Below are 14,131 nucleotides of genomic sequence, written 5' to 3' on the forward strand. Positions count from 1 at the left end.
TAGCAGAGGTCTGCATTTGTGGATAGCTGGAGAGCTGTGATGCCATAAATTGCCACTAACAAATGCCAGATGTGGATGTTGGGAGCAGGGGCAGCTGGGGAGTTTGGAGGAAAGCTGAGATGCTTAAAATGTACACACTGTCTGTAGGGAGATGGGAGGGCAGGACAGAGGGGCCAGATGTGCGAGTCTCACACAGACAGAGACTAGGCAGACCTGCAAGACAAAGGTAAATAAAATTATTAAGCAAATGAATGTTTAAATGAGGGGTCAGAACCTTGGTATAAAGCTTTAGGAACATGGAGGGGGAAAATACTTTCCCTGCCTCCTCTTCCATCCCCACCCCAGCTGGTTTTATAGATGCAAAGCTGATGTGGTTGGTATGTGCTCAGTCAAGGGCCTAAGTGCCCATCAGGCATACATAAGCCAGTCTCCTAAGCACAGCCAGGTACCAAAGTGCCTCCTATCCTTTTCCAGTGAACAGGGAGAACACACCAATCCCATCACAAAGAAAGGTCTCATCTGTAACTTGTCACTTCCAATTGGTGCTGGAAGCAAGAGCCCTTCTATGGCTCTGGCCACTCATTAAACTACTCAGCCAGGAAAACTCAAGGGCACTGGGATTTCCAAAACTTCTTGCATTCTCCCCTCTTCACCATGCAACAACCCAGTCTCTGTGACACGATACAATTCATTAAGTAAATCAATCTTAGGAGTTTAATTCCTCTCAATCACTGAACTATAACACCCATTTCAAACTCTCAAATCCCATCCCCATCAGCTGAGACCTACTGACTTTAACCAGGGCTCTGCCCAAGACAGAGGTGACAGACCAGCCCTGCTGCCTGTCCCAGCGAGGTCCCAAAGCCAGTGGCTCCCTGCCTAAAACCATCACAAAGAAAGGTCTCATCTGGCAGTTCAGCTGCCAATTCTTTGGTGTCAGTAGTCCTGAGTGCCTTTTCCTTGGTTGGCCATGGCCAGCTTTGTGCAAGTGTTAAATGAAGGCTGAAAAGGCAGCGGTGGGGAGGACGTTGCTCTGCCCCGAGGTTCAGGAGGAGGCCACACGTGGGAGCTGCCTGTCTCTGGCCCACAGATGGTGCAGTGCTGCTGAATAAATAGGAAGCTCACTACCCAGAAGTGGAAGAAATTACTTCAGAGGAGGCTGAGACTCTTGGGACTTCCACGTTTCCTACTATAAATTTGGAGTTTGCTATTTTTATTGAAAAGGGGGCAGTACTTCCTCCTCACACTTCCTATTACTGTATGCAATATTAATCCTTTAACCTTATAATTAGGGACAGTCATATTTTGTGGAACCTGAGGTTTTGCAGCCCTCTTGAACTTCTGCAGTAGAAAGTGGGAAAAGGAAGCTGCAAAGATGAAGCTCACCACATCTTTCCTTGTAAGTCTGTGATTTTCTTTTCACCTGTGAAAGGAGATTGACATTTTTTCTTTTTAGCCATCATATTTGTCTGCTTAAAGACCTGTCTTCAACACTCAGATTCCATGTAAACAAATGAAAAAAAAAAAAGCATTCCAGTGGAGAAACTTGGGTTTCCTGACTCAACCAACAACTGCAATCAGAACCCAAAGCCACATCCTCAGCTAACATAAGTATGGTGCAACTGAAGCTGATAGAGCAAGGCCTGTCAAACACATCCCTGTCCTGCCTTTTTAACAGAGCTGAGGCAGAATATCTTCCCTAACACAGGAGGCAAGGAAACAGCATTGCTCTGCTTGCATGCCTGGGATAGGAGAGCACAGAGAGGAGCTGGCAGTGGCACCAGGGCATTTTTATCCAAGTGCTCATCAGAAACAGAGCCATGGCTGATGGCAGGCACCAGAAGCACTGAAGGAGAAGCAGGACAAAAAGGATGTTCACTGGCTTGTTACCAAAGAGGTGAATCCTCCCTGTTGGCTCAACAGTCTCAGAAGCCAGAAAACATTTCAGCTGAAGTCAGTTTAAAATCTTCCCTCCCACCTTCATTTTAAAACTTAACAGTGAATTAAAGGATTTTCTGCTCCGGTGAAGATTAGAAGCATTTATAAAGCAGCAAATATTAGCTTTCACATTATTTTTATTCTGCAAATTATTTCGCAAAACTAGGTGAAATTTCAGATGAAATAAGAAATTGTTAAATCTCTATTTTTACCATCAAAGTGGGGGAGACAGGAGGATTTTTAGGGTCGGGTTGGTTTGTTTTGGCACACAAGATATTTGTGCCCTTCAAGAGTCCCCTAAATTTTGGGACTGACCTCCTAGAGAAGACGCCTGACCAGATGTAAGCTCCCAGCTCTGAGTACAGCCACGGCACACAAGCAAGGACTCCTTTCCAGGTTCAGCAACACCTCAGAGCTCCTCCTCTCTTCTGCACATGGCTTAAGGCTGCCCTGTGTCTGTGGAGCTCCCATTTCTCTTGTTGGCCCTTTATATTGAGAGCTTGATTCCCCAGCTCCCAGCTGCACACCTGATATCAGGGAATGGCTGAACAAACCCAATTTTTTCCACTAAACCTCCTGCAGCAGCATCAGCCTCCTTAATTTCAAATTCTGCATGACACTTTTCAATACTTCATGTGCAGGTAAAACTCTCACTAATAACAGATTCATGAAGTGTTCCTAGATTTCAATTCCTCCTGCTGATCATTTATCCAGAACACACAATGTCTGCAGTGCTGGTGCAGTCAGCAGTGCTTCCATGAGCAGTGCATTCCTGGCTGAAAATGGGCATGACAAAAAGCTCTCTCCTTCCAGGACCTGGCTGATAGTAAAGTGACAATTTGTGTTCTAAAGTCTCCGAAGTTTTCAGTCCTCTACCAAAATAAGCTCTGTAAATGTAACAAATTGTCCAAGTATATCAAAGCCCTATAAAACATCAGGCTAAAGAGTCACAGCAAATCCCAGAAGAGGCTCTTGGAGAGATTTATTGAACAACAATGTCCCCTGCTGGCAGGAGCCAGCCTCAAGCTGTAACGCTGAGCTGCAGCATCTTCCCGGGGATTCTGGGACAGGCACTGAACAGTCTGAACAGGAAGCCAAGGACAGACCAAAATCAAAGCAGCCAAGATGGCTTTTGGATGGTTTTGTCTGGTTTACCTCCAACAAGGACAGAGGTCAGGGGATATTTGATGTAAAAACCTCTGATGAAAAGAAGTAAATTTTAATATGATTCAGGACTGGCCTATGTGACTCCAAACCCAAGAGAACAGTGCAGCAGCTTGGAAAAGGGATCCAGATTGTTGCTTTTCCCAACCTTGCTGCTTTTCCTAAGGGTGTCTCCATGCAAATCAGGTCTCTTCCATCTATTTGGATTTTGAAAGCATCAGAACAGGGAAGGAAGGCATCATTTTCCCAACTAGACCTTACCCTAAGAAAGGAGCTGAGATGATTTCAAGAGCATAAAAATGACAAAGTAGTCTGGATTTATTTCCAAGTGTTGCACACGTACTAAAGAGTAGATTTTTCAGAGCATTCCTGTTCCAGGAGAGCTGGTCCTCACAGGAACTCTGGTAACAACAGAACTCCTGCTAATCCTCTTTGAACACAGTGGAGCTGGGTTCCTCCATGTCTCTGAGTGCTGATTCTGAAGAGCTTATGTTTCAGTGACACTTCCCTGAACACCTGCCCCTAATTGTTAAAATAAAAATCAGCAGCTGAAAACCAAGTTTAGGTTTGGTGCCTGGCCTTGAACCCTTCCAGGGAAGGGGAATCCAGTGCCTCACCACTCTCACAGAAAAGAACCTTGTTAAAATATCCAACCTAAAGCTACTCTCAGTTTGAAGCCATTCCCCCTTGTCCTGTCACTAAATGTCCTTGTAAATGGTTTCTCTCCATGTTTCTTGTTGGCTCCCTTCAGGTATTGGAAGGCCACAGTTAGGGTACCCTGAAGCTTCTCTTCTCCAGGCTGAACAATCCCAATTATTTAAGTGCTTCCAGTAGTTAACATCCTTTAAGAACTGTAGGATGTAGTTAACATCCTTTAAGTTACATCACCAGTACAACAAGACTTCCTCCAGCTTTCTTTGGGAGTCAACAGAAACCCATCAGTGGAAGAAATCTCCAAAACCTGCAAAAAAACTGCACTGTTGCTTATGGAAGCAGGGGCTGGGCTCAGGAAATGAGGATTGGGAATCAGGGCAATGGCTCGGAACTGGCAGAATTTGAGTGTCACAAAGATGATATTGTGACAAAGGATGGAGAAAAATGCACTGTAAGATTGAATGAGACAAGGTGACCCGAAGAAGTGAACGAATTTCATGATGGGAAAACAGTGGAGCCATTTCTAATGATCCTTTAGCTTAGTCTCCAATTCTATTTGTATGTTTTAAGGCACCACAAATATTTTTATCGGCACTCAGGACACAAAGAGAGCTTTCCAGTTTCTATATAAAGAAGTCATTTTGGACAGATCAAAACAATAAAGGCACAGGACTCCTGGATGACAGATGCCAGGATGTTAGTAACCATAAGTGGTTTTCAAATATGGCCCCATCACCATCCCCCACAGTAGCCCTTTCAAGTGGGAATTACAAATTGCTTACTTGGAGAGGAAATTTCAAACAGGCCACTTATCAAAAAGTGCCAAATAAACCTGTCATTGGGATAGAAGTTACAAACCATTCCTAAACTCTGCAGACATTTCCTGAGCCTGTGAACTCTGATCTTGGCTTCTAATAAACATGACATCAGCTCCCCAGCACTGCAGACACAAGACACATGACCCACCACCATGTTATCGCTTCCTCTGCAGTTTCTTCAGGATCTGCTCTCAGGCACAACATCAATAGAAGACTTTCTGCTCATTTCAAAATTGGTTTTGGATCAGGTCCTTGAAGGGAGGGCAGAACAAGCACAGCATGGAATCAGTGTGTGAGCTGCAAATATTATTGCAGGTATCCACTTCAAAGCAACCCTGAACCCGAGACTTTGAGGAGTTTTCCAGGTATTGAGGTAGTGAGTGGGTTAAGACAATACTCCTGTTCCTGTCAAAGACTTATTAACTGCTCACCTCACCTCCAAGAAATGTAACAGAGCCTTTAAAAGCTCTGATAAAGCAGGTATGTACTGGGTGGCCACTGAATAACACCTCAAAACAGGCTACAAATGACAATACACTAGAAGATTCCAAATGCTGGGATGACAGTTACCTTCATTCCCAGAGAAATTCTAGGGGAGGATTAAGATAATTACAGCTCTATGATTTACATTTTCTATGTAGGCACTTCCTTCCAAGATTTGTTTCTGAAATCAACCTTGGAAAAACATATTTGAAATAAAAGTTCCCATTTATCTCTACACTGGAAACCTAACTGAGACCCTTATCTGATACAACAAACTAAACAGACTATCCACTCAATGAGCCAAAAATCCCAATAAATACAGAACTGTGGCTCCTGCAAAAGTAATTTTAAAAACATTATCAAAATACAATCTTTACAAATAAGATATTTGTAAAGATTGTGGGATATTCACCTAGAAATGGAGTGTCTCCTCCACTCTCATCTAAAGGACAGGCATTGCCTTCATACTTGGGTATTTCCAAAAAACTTCGAGATCAAACATAAGTCAGAGCTGGCAGGGTATAATGCACAACATTTAAAATTTTTGGTTACAAATCCTCATGATTAACACATGAAACTTGCTAGAAAAGACATCTCCAAAAGCCACTAAGAGTCCACAAAGATGGAAAATTACAGTGGATGCAGACCTCAAAAGCTGTCCAGGGCTCAGGGAGAACTGCCCACTTTCCCTTTCTGCATTTTCCCTATTTCATCCTCATCAGTTCAGAACCTGCAACTCCTAAAACTACCAAAGCTCTGCAGGGGTCAGAAAGGAGAGATCCCTGCTCCAGGGTGTGACCTTACCATCAACACTTCTAGTCAAGTTCAGAGCCATTGCCCACAAAGAACATTCTAGCACAGAGCTGCTCCAATATCCTCAAGTCACAGTGGCCTTGCATGTGGCTCCTCTGCCAGGTACAATGGAAATGTTTCACTGCTGTCATGGCAGGGGCACGAGGAGGAATGGATGAACAAGGTAATGGATGAACAAGGAGGCACATCTGCGGCTGTCACAGTATAGCAGCTCCTTGGGAACCTGCAAAGGTCAAAGCTCCTCTGGATCCTGCTGCAGGTAAGGGGAAGCTCCTCCCAGCTCCTGAAATGGACATGAAATATTTGAGTTTCACATTGGTGGATTTCACTCCAAGGACTTATCTCAGAAAGGAGATTTAAAAAATTAACAGATGGCACAAGAGCCCTGGCCCTGCATGCTGACAATCAAAAAAGCAATTGTCCAGTTTCTATCGTCTGATTGTCTCACAGAATCACAGCATGGTTTGGGTTGGAAGGGATTCTAAAGACAATCGATTTCCAGCTCCCGGCATGGGCAGGGACACCTCACACTAGATGAGGTTGCATTTGCCCTTCTGGTGTCAGAGCTGTGGAAGTGCATGGATGTCCCCAGCACTAAGGAGGACCAGGTACTCTGTACCAACATCATGGATCTACAGCACTCCAGCAGGAAAGCAAAGAGCACACAAGGAGCCCTGACTGCCAGGGGAGGGAGGGACCTGGAGTGGGGTTAGTCAGAAGGCAAAGCCGTGCTCTGACCAAGGGAGCCAAGTGATGTTTAATGAGCAGGAAAAATGCAGTGCTGTGGGTTTAATGACTCATGGAGCACGCAGCGCCTCCTACAAACGTGCTGCGGCATTCCTGCCCAGGAGGAAGTGTGTCAGCTCCTGAGACACAGCTCTGCAGCACTGCCTGCCGCCAACCCAAACACAAACCATGCCCGGCCCTGCTCAGCCCTGACTTTACTGCAGCCCAGGGTTAAGCTCATCTCCCAAGAGCTTTCTAAAATAAAAACCCTTCTGGTTATAAACAAAACACAATTTCCAAACCCAGGCTACCAGGACCGTGCTTGGAAGCCCAGCAATTTCCCCGCACACACGTCCAGCCTTCCAATATCAAAGTGCCTGCAATCCAACCTGCTGAAGCTAACCTGATTTCCCACTCGGGAGCAAACTTTAATATAGGAGTGGGACTTGTGTTTTTACACTACTGCCCTACATTTGCAAATCCCTGGAGATAATTTGTCCAGCCCACAAAAAGGAGGGGCTACAAAGCCAACTATATTGAGCTGTGCAGTAGAGAGCGCAGCTGCACTGAACAAAACCAGCCCATGACATGAGGAGCAAACAAAAGCCATGAAGTTCCACATAGGAAAAACTAATACATCTCAGCCAACAAAAGAAGAGACTTTTCATTAACTGGTTCTCATTGAGTGCAGAGATAATTAAATTACAGAAACAACAACATTAGTGTAATCAGTTTAGAAGAACCCACATACAGAGACAAAGGATTTTTCAAGATCCATCTATGAAAAAAGAAGCTCCATTTAAACTGCATTACTCTTCCCTTATTAACTGCACTTATGTGCTTTCTTTTGGAGAAGACCATGACTCCAATCCAGTTTAATCAAATCCTTGAAAGACTACCACAACTCTTGATCAATTCTCCAGATATTTTGTATTTTTATTTCTTTCTTCTATTCATGTTGTCACTCCTGAATGCCATCATCCACTTCATCAAGGTATAGCTCCCTTCCTTCCAGCTGCACAGAAAAGACTGACAATAGAACTTGATTGCATTGAAGGGCTTAAATTTCAAATAAAAAGCCAAAGTGACAAATAAAATAATGAAGCTAGACATAAATCATCTGCACTGCTTGAACTGCAGTACTCTTTAGCCAAAACAATAACCCATCTTTCCAGTGTCAGCCAAGGTAAAAGTCACTCATGGTTTGATCCATGAAGGTCCAACAGGCCAAGAGTCACACCAGGCCAAGCACAAAGGAGCACCTTAAACAGGAGTACTCATATCCAGAAGTATCTGTTGAAGTGTTTTTCCAAAGTGATCCTGATGTCTCAGGTTCAGCTTTTATATTTTTCAGGTTCTGTGCTGCTTTAGTGTGTGGGTCTGGGCTCCATATTATGGGATGGTGAGCTCTCTCTACACAGAGCAGGGAGACAAAACAATTCCTGCTCTAGCTGGGGACCAAGGACAAATGATCCAAATCTCAGGCCCAAGAGCACAAACAACATGGGCTGAAGAGAGAAAAACAAGAAGGATGGGACTTCATGATCTGAAGCTGTAACTGGACAATTAGCTCCAATAAGCAAATGGAGCCAAACTGATCAAAGTGACAGACCCCGTGCCCGGCCGTGCATTTTGTGACCATTTTGGTTCATCTTGGGTGCAGCCCTGGCTGGGCTCTTGTGCTGCCCAAGGTGGATCCATTGAGGCCTCCTAATAAATCCCTATTTATTCTTTAGCTCTGTCCAGCCTCTGTTCTAGGGCAGCCTTCCCAAGGCATCAATCCAGAATATATAACCTTACCCTTGGGATCAAGGGCTCACGTTAAGGGGAATTGAGACTAGGAAGGGAGAACCCACTGGGGGGTGCCCCTTGAGGTTACAGATGCTCAGAGCAGGGCTCCTCCCACAGAAACCCTGCACACACCTGCCTGACAGAGATGGTGAGATGTGACAGGAAGAGGGAGACTTCCATGTGAGGGAAAGTGGCAGGAATAGCACCAGCAGGCTTGTAAAAGCCCAAAGAGAGATTAATACTACAGCCAACTTTTGCCATTAACAAATTCCACACTAAATCTCAAATTACATAGACTTGACATCACCACATCCTCAAACTCTCCTAATATCTGTACAGCTCAGCTGCACCAGTTCTAATCCCAGAATCTTCTCCCAGCAAGGCCTCTGATGAGGTAGGTTTTATAGGAGTAACAAGAAATACCTTTTAAATAGATAATGCTCCAGATAGATTTCAGTCATGGAGATAAAAATATGATTTTTTAACTATCTAGAAGTTAGAACTACAAAAGAAACTGCATGGCTGCTGCTATTTGCTTTTCCTGGAAAGAAATCAAACTAATGAACAACACAAAAAAAAAAAAGCATATGTAGATTTAAAAAATATCATTACCTCAGTTTCTTATTAAGTAATATTTCAATGGAAGATCTTTTCTCCCAGATATCATCTATATACTAAAGAAAGTTGATTGCTGACACTGCTTTGTGAACAGGCAATAGCCAGTGTTTATGAAATCCTGAATATGATGCCAAGCACGTTGGCTGCGACAGAAATCTCCAGTGCTTGCTGGGCCCAAAACAGTAACCTGAGAGGAAATATTAATTGCACATCTTCATGCGGGGCAGAAACACCAGGATGGATCTCACTTGATCATAAGGCAAGGGCAAGCAGGAAACTCAGACAGGAAGAAGAACCATTTCAGGGAGTCCTACATGGGAAGAGTTAATGATGCAGATGTGTCTGTAAGGAGGCTGTACCCCGAGTGAGGCCTTCACACCCCAGGAGCATCAGCACAAGCTCTCACCAGCTTGGCACACCGAGAAGCCACCAGGTGTCCCCCGTGCCGCAGTCCCGCTGTTCCCGGCGCTGCAGTGGCACCTGCTGGTCACTCGCAGGCAGGGATTGGTACCAGCCTCGCTGTCTCCCGGGACACCGGAGCTTCTCACGCCTCTTGCACAACTGTTTGCTCCCCGCAGCTCTTCCCGGGTATTACCATTGTTATTGTTGCCGTTGCGTTGCTTTGGAGATGTTACAGCAGCAGCAGCTCCAGTGCCTGTCAGGCAAGCAGATGTAAAAGCTCAGAAGGTGAAAGCACCGCTGCAGGCAGCCAGGCTGTGACCAGGCTGGGTCCCAGCAGCAGCAGAGCCCTTTGGATGCCTGGCACTGCCGGGCTTCTGGGCAGGCCCAGACGGAAATTATTGCCAGCCCCTGACCTGGGGCACTCGGAGCTCCCCTGGGATTTCAGATGACCACATCTTGCAATGTTTGATTTCTTCAATGAAATGTGACAGGATGTGATTCAGCCACAGGTAGAGAGGAAAAATCTGAACTCAATGAGATTTGTGTACAGTGTGTCAGGACAAGGGAGAAGTTTGCCTTTAGGGAGTTTCTCTTTTATCAATGCTCAGCTCTAACTGCAAAGCAACAAAAAACACAGCCCAGCTTTGAAGAAAAGCAGTTAAAGGATCATATGCAAGTATCCAGCTCTTGCTTGGTCTTACAAAGAAATCGGTTTTCTTCTGTCACAGCAAGTAAAATAATGACTGGTCCTTCAGCAAGCACAGGCAAGAAACACAATATTGTGTCAGGGCCAGAAAAGAAGAGATGAAGTAACACCACTGTTGTAACAACTGCTGGTTTGGGCATCTTCAGAGACTGCTCCTTTTTAAAGAAATATTTAAAGCAGTACTTCAAGGATTGAAAACATCACCAGTTTTTAAGGATCTGCACACTGACAAAAGTCATCCTTAAATTAGTTTTTAAATAATCAATAAAATATATGCTAATGGGTTTGGAACAACCCTGAATCCATACTATGAGATTTTCCTCACTGTTCTCAAAGTCCAGCCTGGCTTTCAGAGAGGAAGCCCTAAGAGACATGAATTACCACAAGGGTAACAATAAAACTGTAAGTGTTGGTAATCCAGCCAGAGACTGGAAGAGGTGGGGGAGAAAAAAAAAAAAAGCAGGGGGAAAAACCCTACCCTTAGGCACATGAATCTGCAACATGATTTTTCAGAGCGTTAATTACACTACAGCTTTCACAAGTCACATGCCTTAGGGGAACTCCAGGTGCTGCTCAGCCTCTGGAAAATGCTGATTTAGGTGCAGGAATAGACACAGGGAAGTCTTATTTAAAGCTTCTATATTTAAAAGGCTGGGTCTAGCATTAAAAAAAAATAAAAAGTATATTTGCACATTTGGATAGAAACCCAAGTTTAGCAACACTAGCAACACAGCATTTGCATTGCTTTCATCAGGCATCATTCATTCAGGAAAGTCACACAACCCCCTTTCACAGCAGCACCCCAAGTTTCCTGATACATTGCACAACTCAGCACTGCCTTCTCCTCCACACCGAGTCAGTTGTAGGGAGCAGGGAAGAGCTCTTCCCTCAAACCTAATCCTGCCCCACGAGTTTAATCCAGCCCCCAGGGCACACCTGTGTGGCCCAGCAGAGGGAGAATTGTGGCAGCAGCAGCTCTGCTCTCCCCAGGGCTGTGGCCCAAAGGTGAGGAGAAGGCAGGAGCAGCTCAGTGGAAGCCAGCTCAGATCCCAGCTGCCCCAGAGTCCTGGTGATGCTCAGGGCTGCGTTCCCAAACTCTGCCCCGAGGGAGCAGCACTTGGCTCCCAGCAGCCTGAGCCAGGGCTGAGGGCTGCAGCAGGGGACACCTGCGAAACTCTGTGCCTGCCACCTGCGGCTCAGAAACAGCTGATTTACAGCAGAGCCTCTCTGCAATCTCCAGCCATTCTGCTTCCCTGGGAATGGAGTGAGACCACTTCTACATTCCATCCTGCCCCCCTTTTCAGTTTCAGCTCCTCAGGGCAAAAGACTACCTTTAGTTCATCTGCACAGACACAGAACTTTCAGTTTCGTTTAGATCATGTAAATACAGCTGTTATATTTAAAGCATCTGAAAAGGATGAAGAATGATTTAGGGTACTATTAATATGAGCAATTTCAAACTGAAGAGGTCAAACAAAGGTGAGTCTATTTATCTTAAAAGCTCCTATTCCAACAGCCTCAATCCAGCATCAGATAATATCTCAGAGTGTCACTCCAGCTGAGAACCAGTATCCTAAGGAAAATAGTTATAATAACAGCACATCATCAGACAATTATTTTGAACCCAGCCTTTCTCATTCCTGTTTTGGAAAGGATAGTACCAAATCCTGTGTTAGCTTTTGGGACTCTTTCTTCACTTGGTCCTACAGCTGAGATTACAACTGCAAGACATTCCCATCAGACATGACAGAATCCACAAGAAATACCCCACAGGGAATGCAGACTCAGCCCACTGCCACCATTTGATGTAATGCTGTCTCTCGCAGCCTTTAACTTTTATGTACACAGTCAGGCATTAACAACTTTTAACTCAAATTTTACAACCTCACAGCAGATGCTTGGCCTCCAAGGGTGGAAAAGGAAAATGTATTTCCTTTAATTAACCATGCAGATACATATTTAAGAGGGAAATTTTCAAGATTAGCTTGGTACCATCTCCCTGCAGCCCTGACTTACAGGAGCACAGAAAAGGTAAAACCAAGAATTTCTGAAAGTCTTACACCACATAACAGATTTGACAACCAAGCTACACTTTTTTTAAAAGCCTAAAAGACAGTCTAAACCATCTTTTTGGGTTTTTTTGCTCTGTTTTACAACCACCAGACTGAAGCAAGGTAAAAAAGCTGAATAGTAGGATGAGTTCATCCTTGTCATGAAAAACAGTTCTGTTTGGAACTCTAGCTTTGCAAAGCTTGGTTGCTTCAGCTGAAAGCAGCATGAGAGAGGTCTGTGTCACCAGTCAGCTGTCTGGGGAACATGCTCACTGACATGGCCCTTTTTGGGCAGTTCCCTCCTGGGTCTGCTCTGATCCCTTCCTCTCACCCTTCTCAGTTCCCCCGAGGGAAGGGGGTTTTGGTAGCAGCGTTAAGTGACTCAGCCTGTGCACCAGGCAGGGAAGTGTTTCACTATGTGGTGCTTTTCAAGCATGAGCCAACCAGAGACAGAAAGACTTGAAAATCCCCAGAAGTCCCAACACGCAGAGGGTGGGGACAGAGACACCCTTTGTTAGCTTGACTCATTATGGGTCAGTGCTGTCTGTGCTGTACCAAGGGGCACCCCAATGCATCAGACCCCAGTTCAGATCTGCAACAGCAGCTTCAACACCCCTAAACCAAGAGATTGAGGGGCTTTTATTGTTCCTCTTAATCCAGGTACCACTTACAGGATTTAGACTTTTCCCTTACAGAAACTGAATTTTTCCAAAGCTTCAGCTATTTAGACCATGGCTGTTGGTGCCACCAAGCAGCAGTACAGCCAAGGGATACCAAAAGATAAAGCATTGCCTCCTCCCACCTGTGGACATTTATCAGAGAGCAGATTTTCAACACAAAGGGCCCTGTGTGGTACAGATGAGCTTTTCTCAACAGCTTTGTCAGTAGTGCCTGGTGCTCATGCCAGGATTTTCATTGATTAATTTCTCTGTCACTAATGGGGGGGACACAGAGATACACACTTTACTTCTTTGCCTACAGCAAGTGGAATATACTTACATTTAGCACAACAAAAATCATCTGCTTGCCAACGCACAAATTTCAGAAATCACAAAATAACAAGTTTTCCATGGGGAGAGAGGGCACCACTCTTTCACATCTGCCCTCTTTGGTTTTGATGCCAGTATGAGAAGAAAGATCTCCAGTGACCAGCTATAGGATATAAGAACACAATACTGACATTCTCTGCTCAGCTTTAGTCCTCACTTGCAATCTAAACCCAGATACTCAGTACAACAACAGTCACTTCTTCAAGGCTTTAGGAAATTTACAAGTGCCAGGTACTGGCAGGAGCATTTAAATATTTTACAAACTTCTTTATATAACTTTTCCTACACTGAGAACTCACCAACTGCCCTCCAAACTCTTGGCACTCCCACAAGTAGTTCCTTGGAAAAGCTGAAGTTATTGAGTGCCTAAAGAGCCTTGGGGGAAATGCAGCACTTGCACAGTGGCTGCTGTTCCCCATCCCCCCGTGGCTCAGCTCCAGATCTGCTTTTGCCACAGCCTGGCAAGCCCCGAGTGGGAAATGCTGCTCTGGGAGGAGGAGGAAGCCTTACAGCTATTGCATGGAAAATGCAGAGAATCTAAGCAAGGCGAGTTGGAGAGGAATGGCAATTTGGAAGACAGATGCATCCACAAACTGGGGTGAGCCCAATAGTACCCAAAATTAAATACTGAACTATTTGTTTCCTATAGTTAAGGAAAAATCATAACAGAAATAAAGAGGCCTATGAAAAAAGAGAAAACATTTCTCCAGACATTGTGTTTTCTAACAAGAGCATTGACACAACAATAGAGCCAGTCTTACACAATTAAATCATCACTTGGTGATAATTTATGACACTGGCCTAAGGAAAGCTATTAAAAGTATGTTGGAAGAAGAAATATACATTTTACCAAAAGTTGAGTATTTACTATTCTGTCTTTGTCATGTTACTTCCTCATGCTCCCAAAACCATACATTT

The sequence above is a fragment of the Camarhynchus parvulus genome, chromosome 3, assembly GCF_901933205.1.
Source record: "Camarhynchus parvulus chromosome 3, STF_HiC, whole genome shotgun sequence".
Classification (NCBI taxonomy): domain Eukaryota; kingdom Metazoa; phylum Chordata; class Aves; order Passeriformes; family Thraupidae; genus Camarhynchus; species Camarhynchus parvulus.